The sequence below is a fragment of the Struthio camelus genome, chromosome 3, assembly GCF_040807025.1.
Source record: "Struthio camelus isolate bStrCam1 chromosome 3, bStrCam1.hap1, whole genome shotgun sequence".
NCBI lineage: Eukaryota > Metazoa > Chordata > Aves > Struthioniformes > Struthionidae > Struthio > Struthio camelus.
In genome coordinates this window covers 94,404,655-94,430,100 of record NC_090944.1, presented here as the reverse complement: position 1 = coordinate 94,430,100, position 25,446 = coordinate 94,404,655, and the positions used below count along the sequence as shown (strand labels likewise).

Below are 25,446 nucleotides of genomic sequence, written 5' to 3'. Positions count from 1 at the left end.
TACTTCAGCAATTAAAATTGGAAGACGTCTCAAAAATAAGTAACATCTCCATGGCTCCCAGCCCCAGAGGCTCCATATGGACTCTCCCAGCTGGGCATCTGTGGAGTTTTGGCTCTAATTCGAGAGGCACAACTGCTATTCACGTGTGTGTTTCTAGGTTTCCATTTCTGCCCCATCTCCTCTATGCCCACAAGCAATCTGAGTATCCGTGTCCATAAGGTTTTAACATTGGCTTGCCGCGGATGAAAGATGGCCACCAGCTCCAGCAGCTCAGTACAATCCCTTAATAAAACATCCACTGATATTGGCCAAAAGCCCCTAAGGAATATGTCTTTTGGAAAGGCAACAATTAAAAAAGATGGTTGAGGTAATTGTGCTTGATTGAAGGGAGAAATACTTTTTCTAGCAGAAAAATAAGCACTTAAAAATGTTCGGCCAGCCGAGGACAATTATCTGGCTGGTGATGCACAAGTATAGAGGGCAGTTAATCCATTTTAAATTGCTCTTGCACTCAGAAGAGTGACTGAAAAATGCTACCAGGCTGGCTTTTGCTCTGGGTGCAATCAGGACATCTGGGTCAGACCTGTTGTGTGCAAGCACTCCTTTTTTTTACAGTCTCTTCTCATCAAATTTATTCAGTTAGTAAGAAGGTTAAAACTTTGCAGAGGTAGCCTGGGGCCTGAGAGTTAAGACGGGAATTATTCTCTCCCTCCCAAAGCATTGCTTTGGGAATCTGCTTTCAAGGTTTACTTGACAATGCTCTGTTGTTAGGGGAGCCAGTCCCGTATACTGCCTGCCTACCTACCGTAGCAGTGCTGGCCCCAACAGGAGAAGCTGTTCTTCCTGTCAAAGAAAGTACACAGGCGTGATTGAAAGGCGTGCAGAATACACCAGCCGAGGAAAACAAAGTCATAAATTTACTTAGAAGCCTTCAGAACCAGTCTATCCTGGTTTTTGTTGTTGTTGCTGTTGTTTTTTGCAGCATGAACCAAAGCACCTGTTCAGATTTCCTTTAACTGCTGTGAGTAAAACCCTTCAACCTTGCTTATGTCTTACAAATGAGGGAAGAAAAGCTTGAGCTCCGGCACGCTTTCTCCCCCTATACACTTCCCCTATAACAGTGAAGATTTGAATTCAGATGCTCATTTGTACTTGCACTGCAGAGAGAGAAGCTTCCCAGTTCTGTCGGGTTTAAGGAGACTAATAAACCACCAAAGCACTGCCATAGAGTATTGAATCATGCATTACCTCATTGCCATGTAGTGCTATTGGCTGGAGATAGCTGGAGGTGGGCTGATATTGCCTACCCGCTTGGTGAGTGCTGGATTTTCTCACTGTCTCTTTTCCTTTCTTTCAGAACAACTAACCCTTTTAATGGGTGTCATTTACTGGGACAGCCCTCCTCTTTGAAAATATCTTTTCGAACCTGGGAGGAACAGAACAAATGTGATCCTAAAGAGATTAAATGAGATTAATTGAAGTGGTTTTTAAAAATAAATAAGTAACTGTGCAAATGCAATAAACAATAGCATATTCAATAGGGCAGTTCAAAGCATCCTATTAAAATTGCTATTAAATCCCACAGAACAGCTGTAAAAAGGATGTAATTATTAGAACCCATAGGAATTCTTGCTTTTTCCATTTTTAAGTGTCTTTATGCTTCCTATGACCAAATCATGTCATTTTTGTTCAGGAACTACTCTCTGTCATCGGCTTTCAGAAAAGTCACCATTGATTGCGTTGAGCATGAAAAGCCTAGTGATGACAACATTAGTGAGAAACTGGCTTCTTTCAGCTATTGAGAAGGTATTGCTCTTTTGGGAGACACCAGGGAAGTAGAGTTTCAGCTCTAAGGTAGGTCCCAAAATACTTTCTGGGAGTTATCTCTCCTTTCACAGACAAGGAAGGCAATGGCAATTTAACTCACCTGCTATCATGCCAGTGACATGTAAGTGGCAGAGCCAAGACTAGAGGTGTTATGGGAATCCAAGTTCAGTGCTCTTGCCAGTGGTCTTGGTTTCACTCAGGTTTCACTTCTGTGAAATTCCTTTCAGCATAAAAGTAATTCAGTGTAAATTAGGAAAGGGTCTCAAGGTTTATCTCTTGATGAATAATGTGGCCAGGTGCAGACGCAGTTCCAAGACCTTCTTCAGCATCTGTGCCATGCAAAGCCGTGCACCATGTGTGCTGCGAATGGCCTTTAATCCTTTATTTCCTTTATGGCAGTTATTAACAGGGGACTGAATTCTCTTTCTCTTTGTCTCTCTGATGTCGTTTCCTTTGTTTCCTTTTAGGAGCAGCACAAGGGGATAGAGAGCAGACAAACTGCATTATCCTGGTAATTAACTATCTCAGCAATATAGCAGCACCACGGCAGTGGTAATGCTGTGTAACAATTTGCATACATTAGTTTTCATGTCCCAGGAAAGCAATTTCTGTAACATTTAAGAGGAAAATGAGGAGCAGAAAAAGGCGGAGTTGGACCAGGGGAAATGGATGATTTCAATTCAGAATAGCATGCAAAAAAAGGAACAGAATGGGTGAAGCCTTGAAAGTGCTTATTGCCTTGCTAACACGGCTGCAATTATTTCTGAAGCAGTTAGCTGATAGTGTTGATCCAGTCTAGAGAGAGATTCAGCACCGTTAGGATCCCCTGATTCCCACCAGAGCTGCAGGTGCAGAAGATGTCAGCCACGTGCCAACATCATGGGCCTGCATGTGCAGCATGTGTGAAGCTGCAGGGGCTCAGCCCCCCCTTCAATGCTGCCTGGTTTAGGGATTTCAATTCCTTAAAAGAAAAGAGCCCTGAGCAAAAGGGAAGCCCCCTAAAAACTTGCCACTGTATGAGAAGAATACTGGTGGTGTTTCCAGCGGCGGGATAGAAGCTTTGGCAGTGGCAGATCCGCTGTCACTGCCTACCTGCTTTGCATCCCTGTCCCCTGTACTCCTTTACACAACAGGACTGTTAGAGGAGATGGAATGAACTTCTGGGATGCTCAGGGGAGATGAGGGCTCTCCAATCTAGGGTACAATGCAGTTGTCCATTTCAGGGGCTGGTCAGAGGTGGGGGCAGAAACTCTCGCTGTGGCCAGTGCTGCTGCACCTACTCAGTCTCTGCTGCCCCAGCGCTTGACTCAGGTACCCAGGTGAACTGCACAAATACATCAACCTTCTACACAGACAAAATCAGAGGCTATATTCTCCTTTGATCTAAGCCACTGCCTCCATGGTGCCACACTAAGCGCACCTGGGAGCCCAGTTTGGTTGAAACAATTAGCTCTGAAAAAGGGGTGGATGGTCTGGTAGACAGTGTGGGGGGGTACCCTGGGCTCGTTGCTAGTCAGTGGGAGCCTGCAAGCTCTTCCTTAACCTTACCAGTGTTTCTCCACGTTCATATCTGTGTGACCCAGCAGCATGTGGCCCTTAAATTGTCTTCCTATTCTTTTTGATGATTTACTTTGTGACTTGGGCAAATTGCTTAATATGTGGGTACCTGGATTTTCTGGTCCATAACTTGGGAATATTAATTAAACAGCTTTCTCAGAGGGGCATTGTAAGGTTTAATGAATTCATGCTCGCAAAGTCATTTAAGATTTCAGATGAAAACTGCTAGAGAATTGCAAAGCACGTTTTAATTAAAACAGTGAGGATACAAAATAATAATAATCAAAAGGCCCTGAAGCTGTTGATCGCTGTAGAGGGGGAATGTTTATATTTGAAGTTACTGTTTGGCACTAATAAAAATATTGATCACTGTGTTACACAGTCAGGTTTTTTTTTAGCTAAATAGCATTAGTTAATGCTATGCTATTTATTATTCAAATTATTATTTCTGTTGTCTTTGCATAGAAATAAAAATATATTAATTTTAACTGTTTTACTGTAGATTTATATCAAAGGCAGATCAGCACTGTGCCCAAAATATATCAGAAGAGTATACAGCCCTGGCGTGCTTGTATATACGACTGTCTTTACACACAGGCAAAGTCTATGGGATTACTCACCTGAGTGAATGGAGAAGCTATTATGGGACTGAGGCTTCGGTATGCAGAAGTAAGCACATTAAAAATAGTCCTATCACCACAAACAATGAAGTCCACACAGAGTACCAAATCCTTGGAAAGGGTTGTCACACTGAATAAACAGAAATTTTGTAACGCGTGCCAAGGTCTTTTCAGCTATCGTAGACTTCATTATGCAACACAGAAAGCACAAGAGATTAGTGTGACGTTATGCCCAGTTGAAAGCTGAGGAGAGGGAGGCAATGACTGTTGGGAGGTACTTCAGAGACAGCTGTTGGAGAAGAAGCAGAGCAAAACCACAGAACAACAGGCAAGAACAGAATTTGTATTCCAGGGATCCCTAAAGCTAGACAAAGACTGATTTTAAATAACACTAGTTGGTTCAGTTCCATTCTTGGAAACCCTATAAACCACAATCCTACCTGGGTAGCTTACAAGGGCTACGTTCCCCACCTGTGACTAGGGGAGGCAGCTGAGCCCTCAGCAGTAGAGGGAGGGTACCTGCTAGTAGGTTTAGCACAAGCTGTCGGTCTTGAGAGGAGGCCTAGCTGCTGAACCACCTTAGAGATAGGGACAAGTCCTCTGACAGTTGAAATGATCATTGATTTTTGGGCTTCATGTACAGCTAATGCCAAATGAAGAGTTGTGCAGACTTTTACATCAAGATGGCTTTTCTGCTGTGGGAAGACTTAACGTGCCCTGTCTTCAGAGGTCAGTCCTGAATCAAGGCGGAAGAGATGAGAGAGACTATGACTGTTTAGAAAGGTAAGGGCTAATGCTGGAACTGGAATTTCAGTTTCCTAAGGAATTCTGTCATATCTTTGCAACATGGTTCTCATGTGGGTGAAAAATAAACATCTTTATTGTCCTCTAGGAATTGTATGTTTTTGGGTTTTTTTTTGGTGGAGCTGTTTTTACTCCATTATGAGATTAAATGGATATAGTATATAAGAATCTGGACATTTTTTTTCTGGAATGGGGATAAAACTCAGAAGCTCCCTTTTCTGGGCACTAGAAGCCTGAAGGGCCCCTGAACAAACACCAGGATCCTGGACATACCAGCCTGCGAGTTTTGAGAGCTTTCTGACTTCAGCTTCCCACTTTGCAGCTGAGGAACCCAGACAGTGCTGGCCTTAGGGCAACAAACTTGCAAAGCCTAGTTTCTGTAAGCCCTGCATCCTCACCGATGAAGTCTCAGAAGAGCTGAAGGCCGTATATGCTGTGTAGCTCCGAACCTCCTCAGACACTGTGTCGTGAAGCATACATCTTGGGGGCTTAGCTGGGAACGACAAAGAAAGGGATAATCCACCTCTATTGGAAAGACAAAAGGGGGAATGTGGGAAGTACTCCAGCCCTCTGCCACAAAAATACCTTAACGTATTAGTCATCTGAGTGACTGCAACATATTTTGACATTCTGATGTCTAATCTGTGACTGAAATACCAAGGAAAGACAGCTTTCAATAGTCTTTTTAGCAATGAGAGGCACCTCAAAGATATTCTTTGGAAGAGCTCATTTTATATTAGATAACCTGGTGTCCAGCTGTGTACAAACCTGATCTCTGAGTCTACCAGGACTCCGGGGAGCGCTCGCGAATCTGAAGGTGGCTACATTTCTGGGCCATTGCTGGAAAGCCTCAACTCTAGTGCGCTGAAATTAAATGTGCAGGTGCTTTCACTCAGAGCAACTTCACACAAATAAAATTTTCCTTAGTGCCGTGGGTAGATGTGGCCTGGGTGTGGAGTTGGGACTGTTTAGCATGAACAGTAAGTAGTTCATGCATTCAATCAGTGGGTCTGTTCTGGGGAAAGGGAGCATTAATTCTCCCAGTAAATCCGTTCCTGCTTAGTGTACTTCAGATATTAGCACTGACATTTGTCCTCTCTTGTTGGATGGACAGATACTAAAAGAAGAAATAGATGTAGCAACTTGGTATCATACTTTAGTTAAATTTCTCAAAGTGTATTGCAAAGATGAGCAAATATTCTTTTCCCCTGCTCTCACAAATGTGAGGACTGTAAAGCCAGGACAGAGGTAGTCAAACAGAGTGACATAACATATGGAAATAGAGTCCCTATATTGTCTGTGTTCAGGGGTGTCCCAAGTTCAGGAAAGCAGTTAAAGGTTGACAAATGAGCTGGAGACTGCTGTAATCTTGGGCTCTTGACTTGCTCCCCTGCGAAGTAGTGGAGGTCTAGTCTATGACAAAAGAAGGAACTGCAGAAAGAATGTCCGATTTTGAGGAGAAGTGATCATAAATAACACTGTAGCACAAGGCATAGTTGTTCCTTAGAGTTGTCTGAGTTATCAGAGGATTCAGTGTCCATGGCATTTGATTTTCTTTTTTGTGTTTCAGATTGTCAAGAAAGCACTGTATATTTAAATATGCTGACTGTGGGGAACCATAGGTGCTGTGTTTCATAGGGTATTTTGTTCTTAAGCCAATGAGGACCTTGAAATTGCCTGGTTTTGACTTTCTTCCTGTTATAGGCCACTAAATTTCATCCAGCTACCTGTGGACTGATGTCAACACCTGTTGCCTGTCTGATGCAGATTCGATCCCGAATTGAGGATATCAGAGATGGAGGATTCAATATTTTCTCTGGTAGTTTATTCCTTGAATTAGTCTCTCTTACTGGAGGGGATGGAGATGAGCAAAGTAAGAGGAAATGAGGTTTGTTTATAATTCTGAAACTGTAGCTTTAACTTTTGGCCATTTAGCCTACTGGTTTGGTACCTCCTTGTTTATCCCTGGGGAAAGCATTTTTATATATTCTGTCAAGTCACTTCTTGTTCTTTGTCCTTTATCTTGACTTTTGGATTCCAAGCAGGCTGAGCTTCTTGATTCTCTTACTGTAACACATTTTCTCTGACCCATGGAAAACTTTTCTGGCTCCTTTCAGCCTCTCTCCTAATTTTCTGGTATCTTTTCCAAAACTTAGATAACAGATTTGTCTTCAGTATTCCAGCACTAGTCTTGCCAGTTGCACATACTCTGATAGAATTGTTTGTCTGCTCACTCCTCCTTTGCTTTCTTCTTGAACAGCATCAAGTACCATGGAAATGAAAGTGAAAATTTCTTTCTTCTAGTTCCAAGTATAGCTAATTGTGTAGAATCACATGGTGTGGATTTCTCAAAGTAGAAAAGGAAAATATACTAGATAGGTAATGGAAACAAGACAAGAGCCTGAAAATAGCCAGCTATTCTAGAATAGCTCTGAGAATAGCTCATTTCCCATATGTCTAAACCTATTCCTAGGTCAGTAGTTTACTGGATGAACTCATGATGTACTTCTCTCAGTCATTTCTCGGTTACAGGAGGTGTAAGTGGAGATTGGATAAATCCCAGTCTGCCCCTATTCCAGAGCACTAGTCAGTGCTGCACTTTCTGTATCTACATCTTTGTTAGGATTTGCACTTATACACAGGATATTGCACAGCTGCTGGCTGTTCCAGTTATCCAATCTTTCATAATTTCATTGATCTATGAAGAACATGGGTGGAGCTTTTCTCTTTGCCTAGAGGAAATGTTGAGCATTGAATGCCTCTGTATTGCTAATTTTACAACCACTTCACATGTAATTAAACACTATTGTTTTATCACGCTGACAGTGATTCACCTATACTGGTTTTCTAAGTATGAAAACAAAGGACTCTAGTTTAGGATCGGAAACAACAGCTACAAGCAAATGTTTGGAGACAGGTTTTCAAAGGCTGAATCCCCTGCTCCAAGATGGATCAGACACATTTTCAGTAGGGGTTTTGGAGAACCCTCTGAGAACCTGGCAACTTCTTTGAGGTGCCCAAAGAGAAGTAGAGTTCTGAAAATCCAGCCAATGAACCGCAGAATAATGAGGCAGAGAACTAAAATCATAGTTTAATTAGAAGTGGTGAAGAACAAATGTGATTTATTAAACAAACATAAAACAAGGGAAAATTCCACAGTCTGAAACTGAATGCCTACCCAGGTATAAATGCTTACATTTATTACAAACCAGTGGATTGTGTATAATAGGCTAGTGGATTATCCCTGCTCTCACTGCAGCCAATGCAAAAGACTCCAGGGAAAAGCAGGGCTGATATCCTCTGAATTACCCCTTTAAAAAAAATACATATGTGTGTGTGTATATATATATATATACATTATTAAATGGTTGAGGCTGGGCAAAACAGTTACAATAAAATCCAAATTGATGATAGAGTTCTAACCATCTTTTCTTGTTCCCTAATTTTACTGATTCTTTACAGACTCCCTAGCTCCTATTTCTCTAGAGCGCGAGAATGAGGGCTGTGATCCAACAGAGTATTATTTATTACAATCTGTAGTGGGAGTGATGGCAGCTGTTGATGGTAGTTTTTCATTAACAGTTAAATAAAGCCAATAAATGTTGTAATGCACTGTGCAATGGCAGATGGTGAGCTACAGAGATTCCACCCCAACCAGTGCTCCATGTTCGTCTCCACTTTGAAATACCATCTAAATAGAAAAAGAGTTTTAAAAAGGAACACCTGTTCAGCTACCTTATCCCCATGTAACTTTTACATGTCTGAAAACGTAATCCAAGCACAAACAGCTAGGATAAAACAGACTACTTGTCACCAAAAGAAGGAAAAAACATCCACTTCCATTCACAATTTGGCTGTTACCTGCAGTACAGTTACCAGCCTGTGTTATACTTTTTTCTTTGCAGAAGTGAGTGAATGGCTAGGCCTGGCATAAAGCATCAGCCCATGCTGAAGCTTGAACTTTTCCAGCTTTGATTTCTGAAATTAGTAGTGTAGGTTAGGATAGAAATACTCTTCCCATACTTTGTTCTTTATGTCCCACTTGACTTCTCTCTTGCAAACTTGCTCGTGTTCCTCCTCAGTTAGCTTCATGCTTGGATTATATCGTAGGCCAAAAGGATGACCTCATGCAGAGAAGCCTGACTGTTTGAAATAGAGTAACTTGAAGGAGAACAGTAATATTTGGCTCTTGAATTTCAGGGATATTAGCATCTATTAAATCCTCTCTTTTTCTGTGAGAATCATAGGCCTCTGATTACTGGCAGAAAGTTCCTGCAACTGCACTATTTTGGATACTGTCATGGTGACCACCGGGCAGAATCTAGAGAGGCGTTGTAACTGGTCTCACAGGCATTTTTAGTGTATTGTATATCTAATGATGGTAATGCACTTCCAGCATTGTGATTTTTATACTGAAGACAAAAGAATATATAATGGATTGGGCCGGGGTACTAAACTAAGTCGTTCCCAACTCTGTTAGTGGTCCCTGCTGTATTCTGAGTCAGCAGCTAGTCAGAGTAGCAGTGCATGTATAGGCCCTTCCTGTCACTATATAGTTAGGTTATTTGCTGCCTAGAGCATCACAGCAGTTTCTGTATATTATTGCTGTTATATAGTGGGAATGATACTGCGCCATATTTCCAAGTGAATGTACAAACTTTATGAGTCATAGCTTTGCTCTGAAAGAAGGGACAGCAACTCTTTTTTGGCTTGTATGTACTGCAGTGCCTCAAAAGTTAAAGCAAAACAATGAAAAATGTGAAGTTGAAGTCTGGTAAACTGATATGCTGATGCCCATATGAAAAAGTAAGTCAGTGCTGAAAAGTAAATTAAATTACTGTAGTTTAATCCTCATACTCCAAGATAGCTGCTACTCCAGCAGTGGCTAGGAGTAGCAGATGTAGTTCTCACATCCCAGCTGCTTCATTGCTGCTGCTTGATCATGCCAATCATAAAAAAATCACTATGAACAGCAGTCCAACCAAAAGGCATTGCCTAGACTCTCTACGGTACAAGTAGACATTTCTCAGCAGGATCACTAGTGCAAAAGGTGCAGTTAGATGTAAGATGCTGTAACTGGCATTCTGCCTTGAGGACTAAAATAGAAATCTTCTGGTCTCCCTCAGTCTCTTGCTGCAGGAGAAATGGAGAACAGCTGCTTGTAATGAGGGCAGTGAACAAGCTGGGAATATATGGGCCACTGCATCATACCCTGTCTCTTCTCCTTCACGCAGCTTCTGGAAAGGGGTATTTGTACGTGCTCTGCTCTCTCTTCTTTGCAAATGCTGATTGTTGTAAATTTGCCTTGAGGGAGGAAAATATCTCTTTATTTTCTACTTTATGGAAAACAAAGGTGCATAAGTGATGGGGCCACCTTTTTGTGTGCCTCCAAACCTTGGTTCAGTGCAGGATGACCAAAGACTGCTAATGCAGAGACCCAAGAAGCTTGCTGTGGGGAGTAGAGCCGATCGGTTTGGCCTAGGTGGCGTGACTGGCCATCAAGAGAGCTGACGTGCAAGCTGAAAGGAGTATGCAAGTGTCCCCTTTTCTTTGCAAACTAAGTTTGCTGAATGTCTTTGTCTCTTCTATTGCTCTCCAACCTGATGGTTGGAGGATAATGCTAGCTATTTAGGAGCAGCTCAGCTGCAAGCAGGTGCTAAAGCAAAACTGTGCAGTGGCTTGAGTGTTACTACAGACAAATTCAGTGTCCTTCCACTTCAGATACGCAGTTCTCGCAAGAAGACAGATTTACAGCACTGGCTTCTGTGGCCATTAAATATGAATTGTGGCACCTCGTTTACCTAAGAAATCATGATTTTTCCACCACTGTTATGAAAAAAGCAGTAGCAAAACTTTCAGTGACAACATATTTAAGACTAAATAATGAAAACAAATAATCTTTTTTCTCATTAGTTGAACCTGTGAAAGACATCGTAGATCCAGGTTGGACCCGCACAATCTACAGAGAACACGTTGATCTGATTGTGACTCTCTCTTAGACACAGATCTTAAACGCCTGAGAAAAATGTGGAGAGACAGAACCTTATTTTCACAAAATACTGTGGCCTGTTACAAAGTGGAGGGGTACCATTGTCATGGGAACTTTATTTTTGTCCCTGCTTGATGAAATTATTTTTGTCATCAGCAATCTTGATATACTTCTATTCACAAAAAGAACATATATTTTATTTACTTATTGTTTTCTCTCAGGAAAGTCAATGAGAAAACAGAAGAGAGTTTTCCGTGAGAAATGAATATTTTTTCTCCTTAGCAGGCTGCAGCAACACTGAGTAGAAAATGATACCTGCCTTTGTGTGTAATTACAAACAAAATATCTGCAGTCTCAAATCAAATGGAACATCATACAAGCACTAAAAGCATCTCTTTGAGAGCCAGCTAGGCTGCATGTACAAGTAGTTGAACTGAAACATCTGCAGGTCTGTGATTGCAGCCCAGGGATGCTATAGACATGGCTCTGATCCATAGCACTCGCACCCAGATCAGAGTTCAGCCCCAGCCAGGAGGATGCTCCCATCTTTGGTTCGGATCTCAAGTTCTTGTTCTTTTTTTCTAAATTTAAGAAACAAATTACAGTCCTATCAATTCCCAATACAATCACATGTTCACTTCATATCCGGAAAACTCGTTATAGTTAACATCTGTTGAATGGATCCTAAGAAAGGATTACCCTCTTTCTAGCCAGCATTGCTTCCTTCTCCCGTGTAGCTCATATTCTCTTCCTTCCTTGGAACATCTCTGTTGAATCTGAAAATTAACACCAAAGGCACACAGCAATTTTAACAGCTCTCTCCAGCCAGCTGCCCAGTGTCCAGCTGTACACCAGAGGACCACCACATACCTGACCACGTGTGTGAAGTCAAGATATGCTATGAGGTTTGCTAACAGCGATCCATTTACAGCCTAACAATGCGTGGTAAAAGGTTTGCTGGTTTAAGTCCATTGCGGAGCTCTTGAGTTTAAAACTGCCCCTGTGCAATTCCTCTTCTACTGCTTTTGATTTGGCTTACAAACGATGGTGGGGGAGGGAAGGGGTTGTCTTATTTTTTGTTTCCTCAGCTGGGGAGTTCCAGTGTATCATTTCCTTCTGCTCGTCTTAAGTCTCCAATCAGGGGCAATTATGATAGCACATTATGTAAATATTAAAGACAATTGCAGAGCTTTAATTAAAGCCAACTTTGTTTCTTCCCCCCACCCTACTCCCTCCCTCACTCCTCTCGTTTTAGGCAAGAACACAATAAACTTAATCAGCTGCCCCAAATTATGCATGCATTAGCCCGTGAGATTCAGCAAGGCCAGGATTCTCAAGGACAAAGAAATATACTGAGCTCCAGCATCTCACTTTGTTTTCTCCAGCCATCTTTTGTGGTGTGTCATGGGAAAAATTCTAATGAGGCTCTCCGTGCTGCTGAAGAAATTCCTGTCAGAGGCAAGGCAGGCTCTGCTCTTTATTTTGAAGCTATGAGTGCTCTGTTATCCTGTCCTTCTGAGAGGAAGGAAAGTTGCCTTGCTAAAAACTGAGCATTAAGACAGACTGGAATGGTGTTGACTACTGTCAGTCCGTAACAGTGTTGCTTCTCTGCAGTTAATTTTCTTCCCTTCTAACAAAACGCTAAAGCTTTTGGGCATTGCAGTGCACTGAAAAATACATGTTAATCTGCATCTATAAAATAGTTTCTCTATATCTGCTTTCACTGCAGATGGATTTGATTGTGCTTGTCAGGTTTTTTTTTGTTTTTGTTTTAATCAGCCATAAAGCTGAGGGTGTGACAAAATCTTACGCTTCTAGGGAAATTTCTGGCACAGAGGCGATTCAAAAGAATTTGCTAATCCTCCCTCCCTGTAAATCTCAGAGCTAGCAAAACTGCTTAGATTTACAGGGCTTCAGGAAAGAGATACACACTGTCCTTCTGACTTATCTTTAGGAGGGGAGGCTGCAGGCTCAGTGGTATCATTTTTTTTTTTTTTTCAACATTGTCTCTGTGCTGTTGATTTCCAGAGCAAAGGCTTTTCATCTCCCGGTCTGGGTTCTTTTTGCTGTAACCCGGGCAGCTCTGCTTGATGCTACCCGGCTACCAAAGTATCGTGCCAGAAACCATTTGAAACAGCAGCATGTTTCAGATTAGCCTGGCTTTGTGGTTCTAGACAAAGGAACAGTTCCTCGCTTTGAGCGGAAAGCTGCGTGTGAGTTGCGAATCTGCAGCGCCCATGGTGAGGAGGGTTGAGCGGGAGGAGGGATTAGGAGGGGACACGGGAGAGGGGGCCGCGGCCGTGCGCGCTGTCGTAACCCTCTGGAGGAGCGGCTCGGCTGCCAGGAGACGCGGGCTGGCTCTCCAGGGGCTGCGCGAACATCACAGAGAGCTAAGCCATCATCTCGAGCGTGTGCTGGGTGATAATGGCAGGAAACGGTTTTGGTCAAACGGTTGAGGGTGCTCTTGTTTGCCCATTAATTGAATAATAATTCATTGCTGTTTGTATGAGGGGAAGAAAAGCCGTTAAAATGCAGCCTTCTGGAAATATTTGTGCTTGTTTATGACAGTGCAGCAGTCTCAATTTAGAAGAGGCAAAACAGAAAGATACCAGGATTTCTCCTGGTATCTGACCAGCTTGCTCACCAACCTGCCACACATAGTTTAATAATACACAGGCTCTGTGTGTGCCCTGTATTGGAAAGCACCAAGAGGAAATGAGGCTATTATCCGAAGGCCAGTATAATCTAATCTATTGAACTATCCACATTTAATTTTTCCAGATGGAAGGCAGACTTTTTTTTTATCTGCATGGAAGTGGTTTGCCATGATAGGAATGAAATCTATACAGTTTAACACCTTTACTGAAACATTATACACTATTAAGAAAAAAAGACCCTCTGTTTAGTTTGACCTTTATATACTGATAAGATTCTTGCAGCATTCTTCCAGCACTGCCCTCTGCCCACGGATGTGGAAGACGGAAACGCTACTCTTAGGAGGTCTAAGGAACCAGCCAAGGGCAGGACCTTGCAGCGGACCTCGTCAAGATGGGAGGACAGCTCTGGAACAGCTCAAGGGAGAATGGAAAATAAAACTTTCTTTGCAATCTGTGTAAATCTGCTTGTGTCAGCAGAGGTGAATTCAGAGAGGTTCCCCAGGCAAAGCTGAGACTTTGCTATCCTATTACTGCTGCATAGTACTATTGTGCTTAGGTTTTGTTTCCACTGCCAAAAAGGTGTTAATTTTACTGTAGATTAACTCACAAAAGTTTTCCAAGATCAACTAGGTGTGCTTACCCAATAATTTGGGACACAGTGCTTACTTTATTTACCTGCCTAATAGTAAAATCTACAGCCACCTTGACCCTAGTAGGGATTTTAAAGCAATGTAGATGTGAATTACTAATTACTTCCTATTAAAAATATGTTTTTTTCCAGTGAAAACACAGTCTTAGTTTTTTTACTGCCTTATACAAGCAAGGACAGGAATATACTAATTATTGAGATCTAATACATTTATTTTAACAGTAGCGTAATTCATTTTACCTGTGTTGTGGTTTAAGCCCCAGTTTTGGAATCCGTGAAGCCTTTGGTTATTTGTATACATGCTCACCTTTCTTTGCTGAGATTGCTATAATATACCAAGGTATATTACACTTGTCAGCAGAAAATGTTGGCAAATGAGAACAAACGGAGAAGTGAATTCGCAATCAGAAAAAGATAGTTAAACTATTAAAATTAGTGAGACAAAGGTGACTTTAAACATTCAATCAGTAGGATATTTTACATTCATTTGCCTGATAAGGGACTTGCTTCCTCTCAAACCTAGATCAAGTGAAAATACAACAGCTACTAAGTCTTTTGACAATCTCATCTCCATGTTTTAAGGATCTGCCATTCAGCACTTCCATTTAATCTTCTATTTCAGAAGAAAGACACCCTTTGGTCTGGCTGGCTATCGTATTTTAATGGAGCAATCTTCAGAATTCAGTTGTAAAGAAGAGAGAGAAACTGTTTCTCAGTAATAAAGTTGCAAATGTTCTGCCTTTTAGATTTGGCAGTGCTGGCGTGCTTGTTGTGTAATGTATTAAACTGTTATTTGTTTGGGGTTTTAATGCTCAGCTCTGACTAGCAGCACTAATGCAAAGAAACCCAGAGGATTTGATGTTGTGATAAGCCAAAGTCTCCACTGAAGGAAATGAAATGCATTTCCTGAACCTCTGAACAAAAGTTGCCACAGTAGCTTTAGTGCAGTTTTGTTAAAGAGGCTGATTATAATAATGCAAGGGAGAATTGTCCAGCGTACTGTTGCACAGTCTGAGGGTAGAAGTCCTGTACATGCTCCCAAATAGTTTGTTGAGTAGGTCCACAGTATCCCAGGTGAAGCTAATAGGAAGTAGCTGCCTCATAGAATAAATGCAACAGGGCAGCAGGTATAAATGGAGACTAGCGGTCTGAGCACATAAGGGTTAAAGAGAAGGAAAAAAGTGGTCTGTTATGTGCATATGAAAGGAAAAGGGAGAACAAGCTGGTGTGTGATCACTGCATCCTCCAAAATCAATTTAGATGAAGAAGGAAGATAATTCAGAAAAAAAGCAAAGTAAATGCCTGGTCTGCCACACAGTATGTTATGCAATGTCACTAAATAGCTAACAATGAAGCTAACCAGTCCAATTAGATGTACGTAGATAATACCTTTGGTAAATAGCTTGTTAGGCAAGATAACAACCACAAAATGTTGTAACCTGCAGAAAAGCCTTCCTGTGTGGAAGGAAAAGGACCACAAAAGGAATGTAAAGGATTCATAAAAATGTTGTTACTGGCATTGCAAAGCTCAGGCTAGCTGGTAAGGGAAGGAAGAGAGAAAAGAGAAAGGAAAAGTGTTTGAGGCGTTCAGGTAGTTCTTGTTAGGTCCTAACATCAAGCCATTATGAAACTAGGGCAAGATGCCCGTTTCTAAATCAAAGGACTTCACCTTATTGCAACACACTGGTGAGAATACTGTGGAAAGTTGGTGGCACTCCTAAGAAGAAGACAAAGTGTCTTGCTTTTGCATTTTCATGAACAAAGAAGGCAGGAAACATAATACCAGTACAGGCATATCTGGTCTAAGTCCTAGAGCAGTGTTTTGCAAAGGAAGGAAAAGAAGGAAGGGGAGGAAGGAAGGAAGGAAGGAGGAAAGGAGGGAGGAAGGGAGGAATCAGAAAGGAGAAGACAATGATTCTGCCTTGGAGAGGAAAGAAATCTGTGCTGGAGGTTGCATCAGATCCTGGGGTCTCTATCTTTGAAACAGTAGAAGAGGTGGGCTGGCCAGGAGCCAGGTAAGAGAATTTGCAAGAAAGGCATATTTCTATTGAACCCATAGTTGGGTTTTGCCAAAACTTCATAAAAACGCTATTATCTCTGCTGAACATACTGGTTATGGAGAACCAGGAAACTCCAACAGCTCTGCTTCCCCCATCCTCCACCCACCTGGTTGTAATTAGGTTTCAAAACAAAATCCCTTCCTAAGTTATCTGATGCTACATCTTAATTCTTCCCCTCTTGGGGCTACTAATACAACTCCATCATCTTCACTCCAACTTGATAGAATTGCTACCAGCCATGTAAAACTACAGCCTGAACAACCTCGCTTTTCAGTCAGTAAGAAAATGGAGCTCCAGATGCAGTCTGCATTTAAATTAAAGATTTTCCAGTCCTTTCAGACTATGCATGTATATGGACCAAGAAAATCCAGATCAATCTGATGCAGAGTTTTTAGCTTCTTGCTAGTTCTAGGTCCCTCTGTCTCTGGGGTATAAAGGCAAATCATAATGGTCTCTCAGATGCAGGTAGAGCAAATGTAACCCTTGCATGTTTTCATCCAGTTTTCTTGAGTTCCTCTTAGGGTCATACATTGTGAGAAGAGAGTTTTAGCTCTTCGGCTTCCTTTTTAGGCCATTAATTCCCTCTTTTTCTCACTGCATTCCTTCATTTGGTAGTGATGTAAGATCTAGTATTAAAATAAGAGTCCTTTGCACCACATCTCCTGCCTGGGCAACAGGCTTGTCCTGCTTCTGTGTCATTTCTATTCATTGGGTACAAAACTACAAAGATGAGACTGTGGTCCGCTTACAGTTGGACCAAAAAGAACGAAGGACCTGTGGCTTTCAGCCTCAGAGGAGCATTCTTGGATGCCTAGGTGAATGACGAGATTTCAAGGCGACAATAACCAATTTGAGCACTCAGTCTTGCAAATGTAAGCCATCTTTGTAAAATTTTGAAATATACTTGTAAAGGAACAAAGACTTGAGCATTGAGATTAACTGCCTTGACGCTTTGATATCACCCCTATTTGGGAGCTACAGCTACGGGCTTTGTAGGCCTCATAGAGTGGCTTTCTGTATCCAGAGACTTTCATTGCTGGCTAAGCTTCTTATGTTTCTGGTTCACAGATACAGTATGTCTATGCTGAGTGAATTAGCTGAACATGTGGCTCATCAATATTTGCATAGAAGACCTCTATAAATAAGTCATCAGATTTCCACACAAGTGTTTGCTAAGCTTACAGTTCTGACATCCACCACAAGCCCGAAGAGCTCTCCTTTGGAGACTGTTGATGGAGGCAGGTTTGTACACTGCTTGGAATTAAAAAAACCCAACAACCTTTATCTGTGCTCGTGTCCGTAAAATCTACCTTCAAAATTACTTTGTTGTGTCCCTGCTATGCTTCATTGTTTTCAGTTATGTCATTCAGCTGCTTGGGATAAATGAAAATGTGCTACTCAATGAATAGGATCCCTGGATTTTAATGTTGTCAGTACAAATGAGAAAATCAGCTTCTGCTATCACAGAATATCCCAAACCAGTGCATGAGTTGGTTATCATCGCACAGAATAATTAACACGTTGAATTTATGCCTTGACTTTACATAAGTTGATCCTTTTTTCCAAACGATTTGCAGATCATTGTGAACTTTTAATATGACTGTCTTTTCTCTTAATGGAAGTTGTTAATCCAAACCTGTAATGCTTCCTTTGGAAAAAGGGATGCAAAGGGCTGCACTGCTGTAAATCTAGAGTCCCAAATCTGAAGGCAGTGGTATCATGCTATCTATTACTGAGACTTGCTTCTTGGAGTCTTTTCAGTGATGCTGAATTAAAACTTTCTCTGTGTATTTTCATGTGTGGTTTAACATCTTTGCTGTCTTTCTGTCCCCAGGCTGAAACTCCATGTGCTAATTCTTGACTGCAGTAGCACCTCCTGCTGTGTGCAAAGCTGATCAACCTTGTGTGCCCTTCCTGTTGATTTCTATTTACAGCCTGCAAAGGAATTCACGTACTTACTGTTAGGTTAGAGGAAATGGTGGGGGAAGAAGTGCAGAACACTCTAAAAGTAACTCTCTCTAAGGGAGACAGGCCTCCCCAGACTCTCTTTCCGTTGGGGGGGGGGGTTTATTTCCGAATAACACTCTCAAAACCTAACTTCAGGCGCTCAGAAACGTGCCCTGAGGGAGGACCTTGGAAGGACCATGTGTCTGATGGGATCGCAATAACTCGACAAACTCTTCTCTCAACTCATTGAACCTTTACAATGACTGCGTTATTGGTGTTTTTTTGGAAGCACCACAGCAAGAGGGATTTTTAAATAGGGATTAAAAAACTCTGCAGACATTCATAGGGAATTTCTTTCAGGGAACAACTTGGAGAGGAAAGAAAAACATTATGTCAGTATTTCCGCATCCTCATGTTGCATCTCTGACTCCCAGGGTTGGGACATATCACACACGTGTCATGTGAAGCCCAGGCAGCCTTGCACCCTGCCATGGGAAAGGAGCCTGCGGTGTAAGAAGACCATGGGATTGAGTCTCCTGACAGCAAAGATCTTCAGGAAGGGGTGAACTTCACTGTGATTTATCCAAAGGCAATCTTTGATGAAGTGAGAGTAATGATGACTTTGACATTTTAAGGAATTCTTGTGGCCCCTGGCAGCATTTCCACTGGCAACAAAACCACTTTTCAGAGCAGATATTGTGAAGAACAAACAATGCTATCTTGTTCAGTGCCGTGTGGCATAGTGAGGACTTATCCCTTCTGAGGAAAGGCTCATACACAGTCAGCATGCACCACTGCAATTAATAATCAGTATCACAGTCAAAATTGAACTTTCAGCTGAAGTAGCTTTGATTACTGCCGATTGCTTTGATGTCAAATGCGGCTTGTTGACCAGGAACAGCCAACCCTCCAGAGCCGGAGAGGCAATAAAATAAAATATGTGTAGTCAGAGAATCACAGATTTTAAAAACTACTTGATTTAGCCTTTGGCAGATACTTTTAGCATAAAAGCAAATACAGACATACATGTATGAAATGTATGCCCCAAAACATACCCTGGCATTGTCTACAAGAACGCTAGTTGGCAAGGGCCAAAACTGTGCTGTTAAGCACATCAACAATTAAACTGTACAGTTACTCATGTGCCAGGAGTTGGATCCATGCCCTGGCCCATTTTAGTTTGCTACTACAGTCGTAGCCACTATGACTTACAGTATTACTTATGTCCTGCTGTGGTTTTCTAGAGAGGTGGCTTGTGTTCTGTTGTGCACACACAAAGCTTCACAAAATGGAACAACTTTTTGCGTCAGGCTGGGCCCATGACAAATAAAAGAGCCCACAGGAAGGTTATACCCCTTTGGCTAGCTGGACAAAAATAGAGCTCCCACCTCGCCTGGTTGTCAACATGTAATATAAGCTTTTCAGTAACAACAAAGACACTTTGGGCAGGTGGGCAGGTGTTCTGCAAAGTCCTTTGCCCAACTGCAGCAGTGGGGTACACAAGACTGTCTTGGCTGGCCCCTCCTATATCCCTTCAGTCAAGCATGCTTGAGGCACAACCAGACAGACGCCTTCTAGTCTGATCTGGCCACTGGTCCCCCTTGCCTATGGCAGGGTTGTTGTTCAGCCCCTTGATGCCTTTGCTCGCAGGTCCCCAGTCCCTGAATGAGTCCATTCCCTCCTCACCTGGTTGCCAGGTGTCTGCACGGCACAGCAATGAGTAGTCCCTGCTTTTCATCCTTGCCCTTGCAGAGCTCATCTATGCCTTTTGAGAGACACAGCAGGTTCCTGGTGCTTCGGGCACTTTCTCCCCTTGCAAGGTTTCCCCACATGCCGTGCCTAGGGGTGCCGTGTGCCAGCAGTGCACAGAGGGATGGGGTGCTGCTGCCTGGGGTAGCCCAGCCATCCCAGCACGGACTGATGGGCTGGACGGGCAGAAGCAGTTAAGGACCTTTGAATTACCAAAGAGCTACTGGCAGCTCAGGAGGAATATTTCAGCCATGCAGTGTTTTAGCCTTAGATCTTATGGGCAGATCTAGACAGTTTCTTCATGTTTTACAGAAACTGTCTAGATCTGCCCATAAGATCTAAGGAACAGTTCAGGGATTTTCTAAAAGATTGATTAGGCACTATTCATTTCAGGCTTCAGCACACTTAGCTGTAAACTCCAACAGTGGCCCTTATGGGGGGGCAAGACCTGTTGACAAGCATGCCTAGGTAGCATTGCAGTGGAAGCTGTCATAGGGCCTTCTGTAGCAAAGGCATCGAAGAGGCTGAAGGATGAGTTTAGTGACTACTGGAAAACAAATTGATTTTATAGATGCTGTAGTCCAGCTTCATGGCTTAGTGCCACTGAGGAAGATGTGATTTACAGGGGCTATTTGAGCAGGTACAGAGCAGGTTCTCTGCCAATTTGAATCTGTATCTCTCTAATGGGTAGGGGAGAAAAGGCACTTCTGCTTTCGATCAAGTTAATGAACTGTCGTATTATCCTGGCTGAAGCAGACAGGAGGATATAGAGATAGACTTGCGTCTGTCTTTTCTGTGTGCTGTACAAATATTGCAGCACATTGTATAAGAAAAAGTGTAACTTTCTGAGACTAATATACAGGATTCGCCTTTTTTTTCCAAAGGACTATTAATAGTAAATCAAACATCAATTTAGCTTAGATGGAGTGTGGGCCCCAGCTCGCCCTTTATAGCAGAGCATATGCATGTCGTAAGTCAGCTTGATTACTGCAATGGTAGCATTGCGGCTTGCAAGTAAACCTCAACCAGCATCTTCAGGTGGGAAAATGCTGCAGTACCTTGATTATTGCTGAGCTATTTGGAGTTCACAGAAGGCTTGAAAGCAGTGGAAAAACAAAAACCTTTCTGTTGTTGTCTGCTGAGACTTGACTCTGTGATAACAAAGGTAAACCTGGCAAAGAGCCAGGGCAGTGCGAAATTCCAGTTAAAGAGCTTAGGGCTGACCATGGCTTTTTTTTTTTTTTTTTCATTTCCCAAGAAACAAAAGACCAAGTCCTTCTCAGACTACATCAGCGCATCTTGCTCTGGACTGATGAGAAGGCTGCTCTGGCTGGGAAACTTTGGCTAAATTACGGAACCAAGCTCTGTGTGTGCTCCTGCGGGGTTTCTCCTAGCTTGCTGCCACCTGTTCCCTCTGCGCTCAACCACGGCTCCATGCGCACCTTGAAAATACCTCCAATACCTGTGGTGCCTTCAAGATGAATGGATGAAAGCCTGTTAGCAAACTGGTAGGAGAGAAACGGCAGGCAGGGGATGAGGGGATGAAGTAAGTTCTTTAGATAAGATCTTGTATTACACGTTGACAGCACTTTCACAGAAAGTTGATTGCCAAGAATGGTCATGGTTTTGGATCACTCCTCCTTTTTGCACTGAATGAAGATGTAATGTTGCAAGGACTTCAGCTTCATTGAAAAATGTCCTCTTCTTCCCTGGACCTCCAAGACACTCACTGATGCTCAGCAATTGAAGTAAATTGTTTAATTATCTGCAAAAATAGGCCCCTTCATTCAGGTCAAAGAGTCCAGTAATGACAGTGGTCTATTTTTAAGTCACTTATTTCTATTGTGCTTGAATCTTTATTGGAGAGTTGTATTTAAGCAATTGAACCTTCAACTTTTCCCTTTCTTTGTAAACCAGAGTGGTTATGGGGGAAAAAACATCCTCTTTGCTACATTTTACCTTTTCACTGCTTTTTTTAAATGATAAACTATTGAAATGGCAGCGGCAGGAAACAAAGAGATGTGGTCTAATATCAAGACAGTGCTGTTACCCTGCAAAGTTTCTAAGCCTATATTTCTCCATCCACAGCCTGTATGTACCTGCATGTAAGACTTAAGATTACATAAACATTCTGAATAAAACTTTCAGAAATATTTTCATTCCCATTGTCAATACTGGCAGGCATATAGCAACTTCTTTCAACTTTCACTTAGATGGTGACATTTTCACCTCTCTAAATTGGACTGGAGATGAGCTTTGCTAGTGGGTCCTAGTGGTTCTGTAGATAACGGCAGCACTGCTGGGTCCAGACACTGCAACCTCAGATGTGAGAATCACAAGTTAAAATGTGTGCCTCTGACACCTGCCAGACAATGCCTATTCCATCTGCTACATAAACAAAGGTTCTGCACTTTTCTGCACTTTAGGCTAAGAGGACATCAATTAATGGGGATTATCTTTCCTTTTTTGGGCAGCCATCAAACTGGACAAAGTCACAAACACCTGCCTCTGTCCCATTCTACTTTGCTGAGTGAAGCTGTGCATACACAGCGATCAATGCATTAGTGATCAAGACAAGATATAGCCATTTAACACTACAATTAACAACCAGAAAGCTCTTGTCTTTGGCACTTAAGTAGGGCTAGAAACTATAGAAGGAAGACCACCAAGAGTGATGCTGCTAGAGCAGGGTAAGCAGCTGGAGGGAGGGAATGGGCAAAATGGAAGAGGGGGTTATTCGGTTGCTGCACAGGAAAATTGAAGGCAAAATAATTTTGAATGGAATAAAAGACTGATTGTAATTTTTGGGGATATTTTGGTCACGGAATTATTATCTCTAAAGTCACGTTCGCATCACCAGGGCTACTATTAGCTTTTGAGGCTCATGGAAGCATCAATGGGAAAAGGAGACAACAATGGAGAAAAGTCTCACAAACCACTTTTGATCGATAGAGAAAAAGAAAAGGAGGAAAGACTATGGGTAAATATAGAAGAGGGCAGCCACATGCAGCAGGGAAGGGAACATGGTAGACTTTTTAAAAGATCTGACCTAAGCTTAAAGTATAGCTCAGAGTGATGAGGAGACTAGGGCAGGAGACAGCATCAGGATGCTTTATTGTTCTGATCTTAGCCTTGTTTACTCTTATATCACGTAAAGAATGTTTATGTTAGAGACCTTTGCAAAGGCTGTGTGCTCTTCAATTCAACTTACTATGTGGCCTTGAAGAGGTAAATATAAAGAGTTTCCCTGCTTTGCGGAGCTGGGCTGCTCATCCCCTTCTGCACCATCCCTTCCCTCTGCCTGTACATCTCTTTGCGTGGCTGCACAGTGATCTGCCTGGAGGGCTGATCCACCCAAAGACTGACTCGGGGGGAAGAAGTTTCCAGCCAGATCAGTTTCCCAATCTCTCGGAGGCAAAGCTGGCTTGTGACGGCTTAGAGCACTCATTGTGTGGGCAATAGCATCATTACACACCATTATATACCCCACAGGGCATGGAAACCTGGGAATGAGGACGCATCTGCCGCTGGGGTGGTAAATGCAGCAGAAGTGGTAGACAGATAGCTGGACTTCGCACTGTCTTAAACTCTTGCATCAGAATATGCCAGAGGAAGTTTTAAGGAGCGTTAATATATAGTATACAGTATAAGATGCAACCACAGAAACATAAAATAGATGTCAAAAATAGAAGAAACAGAAAAAATGCTAGCAGGGACTCATGTTTGCATGAGTTCTTGAGTGACTTTTTTATCCTTCAAGATTTACTCTGAAATGCTGTCTTCTTACTCTCTGCACTGGCGATAGTGTTGCTTTTATTTGGTATTATACATAACATATTTTTATTCTCTGGTTCGAGCAGAATGCAGTCTTTTTCCCTCAAAAAGTGTTTTTTTCTCCTTGCTAGATGGATTATTATTTTGGTTCTATTCAGCTAATGTTATATACTTCACGGGGTTTTGTTCTCTTTTAAAATTGGTGGGACTGAGATTGGTTTGTTATTCACATATAATATAAGCTGACAGGAGCCATATTCCAGGAGTATGATTATACAGAATAATTCATATTTTTTTTCTTCTAGGCAAAGACATGCAGTTTCAAAGTATGTCGTCTGTTTGCAAGGATGGCTGTCTTTATTCAGACTCCCTAACAAGACTGAGTCGTTGTTAGGGAAGTTTAGGGTCCAGAGGGCACTGACAGTTGCTCTGGTCATTTTCAGGCTCCAGATGTATAGTAGAAGAGTTCCTTTTTTTCCAGCTGAATATATTAAGAATAATATGTTGCTAGAGGGGAGCCACATTCTAGAACTAGGAAAATTTTACCTAGAGGAGTGAACAAAGGAAGGGGATGCTGGCTTTAAACCCTAACTCTGTGGTCTCATATTCTTTCTTGCTCCGAAATCAAGGACAAAAATATCTACATTCTCAGAAGGGTTTGGAGGAATCAAATACTTTGTACATCTTAATCAGAATGGGTGTCGGCAAAAAACCTACAAAAACAAATCAAGAACCAAAAAATAAAAATTAGCTTCTTAGAGAGAAAAATAGCCAGATGCAGTGTGACCAAAACTGGATACTAAAACATGTTAAATGATGATGCTCATTTTAGCAAAAGAAGAAAAAGATTTTTTTTAAAATGAAGTCTAAATATTTATTTTCCACATTCTTGAAATGTTTCTACTTTCCAGTTTGCAAAGGTGCTTTGTTCTGAAATTTACTTAAATTTACTTTAATTTTTCCAGGAGGTAAAATGTATTGCTTCATTTTTTGGTCTAGCAAGTTGTCTGAAAAACACAGCTCTATTCAATTGTATTTGAAATTATGAAACTCAAATAGGCCTTCTCTATACTCTATAGGGGCTGTGCGCTCGGAATCCTTCTACCATTCTACAGAGCTATTCTTATATCAGTAGAAAAATGATCAGTTTAGGTATAGGAAGACGATTTCCAGTGGTAAGAATTAACATTATCTGTACTGGGAACTCCTGGTATGTTCTGTACAAAGGCGTAATTTATTGAAAATAAGTATGAATTTCCCATATCGGTGTTGTGTATGTGCATTTATTCACAATATAATATACTTGCAATTTCTCTAGTGGCTTGATAATTATTTTATTCTATTCAGGGAGCTTATCTCCTTATTGCTGACAAGTGAAAACCAAAAGGTGCCTAAACTTTCGCTTAAAAAAAAAACCCAGGGATCAGAAGTTTTTCCTCTAGGCTTTGTAGTTGCTCGTTCCCTCCTGAACCGTCACTTCAGAAGCGTGTAGCTGTTGCTGAAAAGGACGTTTGTGGAATGCTTTTAAAATGTTCTTATTGGATTTACTTCAATTTTCTTTTAGATGGAGTCTCCATATATTTCTCTCAGCTAGGCTGGCACTTGTGCAAGGCACTTGAAATTGAAATACCCGTGTGCATTTAGTCTTTGTAAGCTTCCACCAGGAAGGAAAACCCAGGTCTTCTGCTTTTTCAAAGGTTGAAGCAATACAGAACACCCTTCTTTTTTGTAAAAAGGTGTTGATTCCATGCCGCCTTTATAGGATTTGGGGCCAGGTAGGGAAAAAGATAAAGTCATGTAGTGTGTGCACATA

At 41.9% G+C, this 25,446-nt stretch overlaps 2 long non-coding RNA genes across 2 annotated transcripts; both read left to right on the top strand.

Annotated features, from left to right (window-relative positions):
- The first annotated feature begins 4,298 nt into the window (after nucleotides 1-4,298).
- On the top strand, nucleotides 4,299-12,255 carry LOC138066585 (uncharacterized). Its single transcript, XR_011139899.1, has 3 exons — nucleotides 4,299-4,787; nucleotides 6,513-6,627; nucleotides 12,053-12,255. It is a non-coding gene; the product is annotated as an uncharacterized lncRNA (long non-coding RNA).
- A 544-nt stretch (nucleotides 12,256-12,799) lies between these two features.
- LOC138066584 (uncharacterized) lies at nucleotides 12,800-14,848 on the top strand. Its single transcript, XR_011139898.1, has 2 exons — nucleotides 12,800-13,037; nucleotides 13,737-14,848. It is a non-coding gene; the product is annotated as an uncharacterized lncRNA (long non-coding RNA).
- Nucleotides 14,849-25,446: the final 10,598 nt, after the last annotated feature.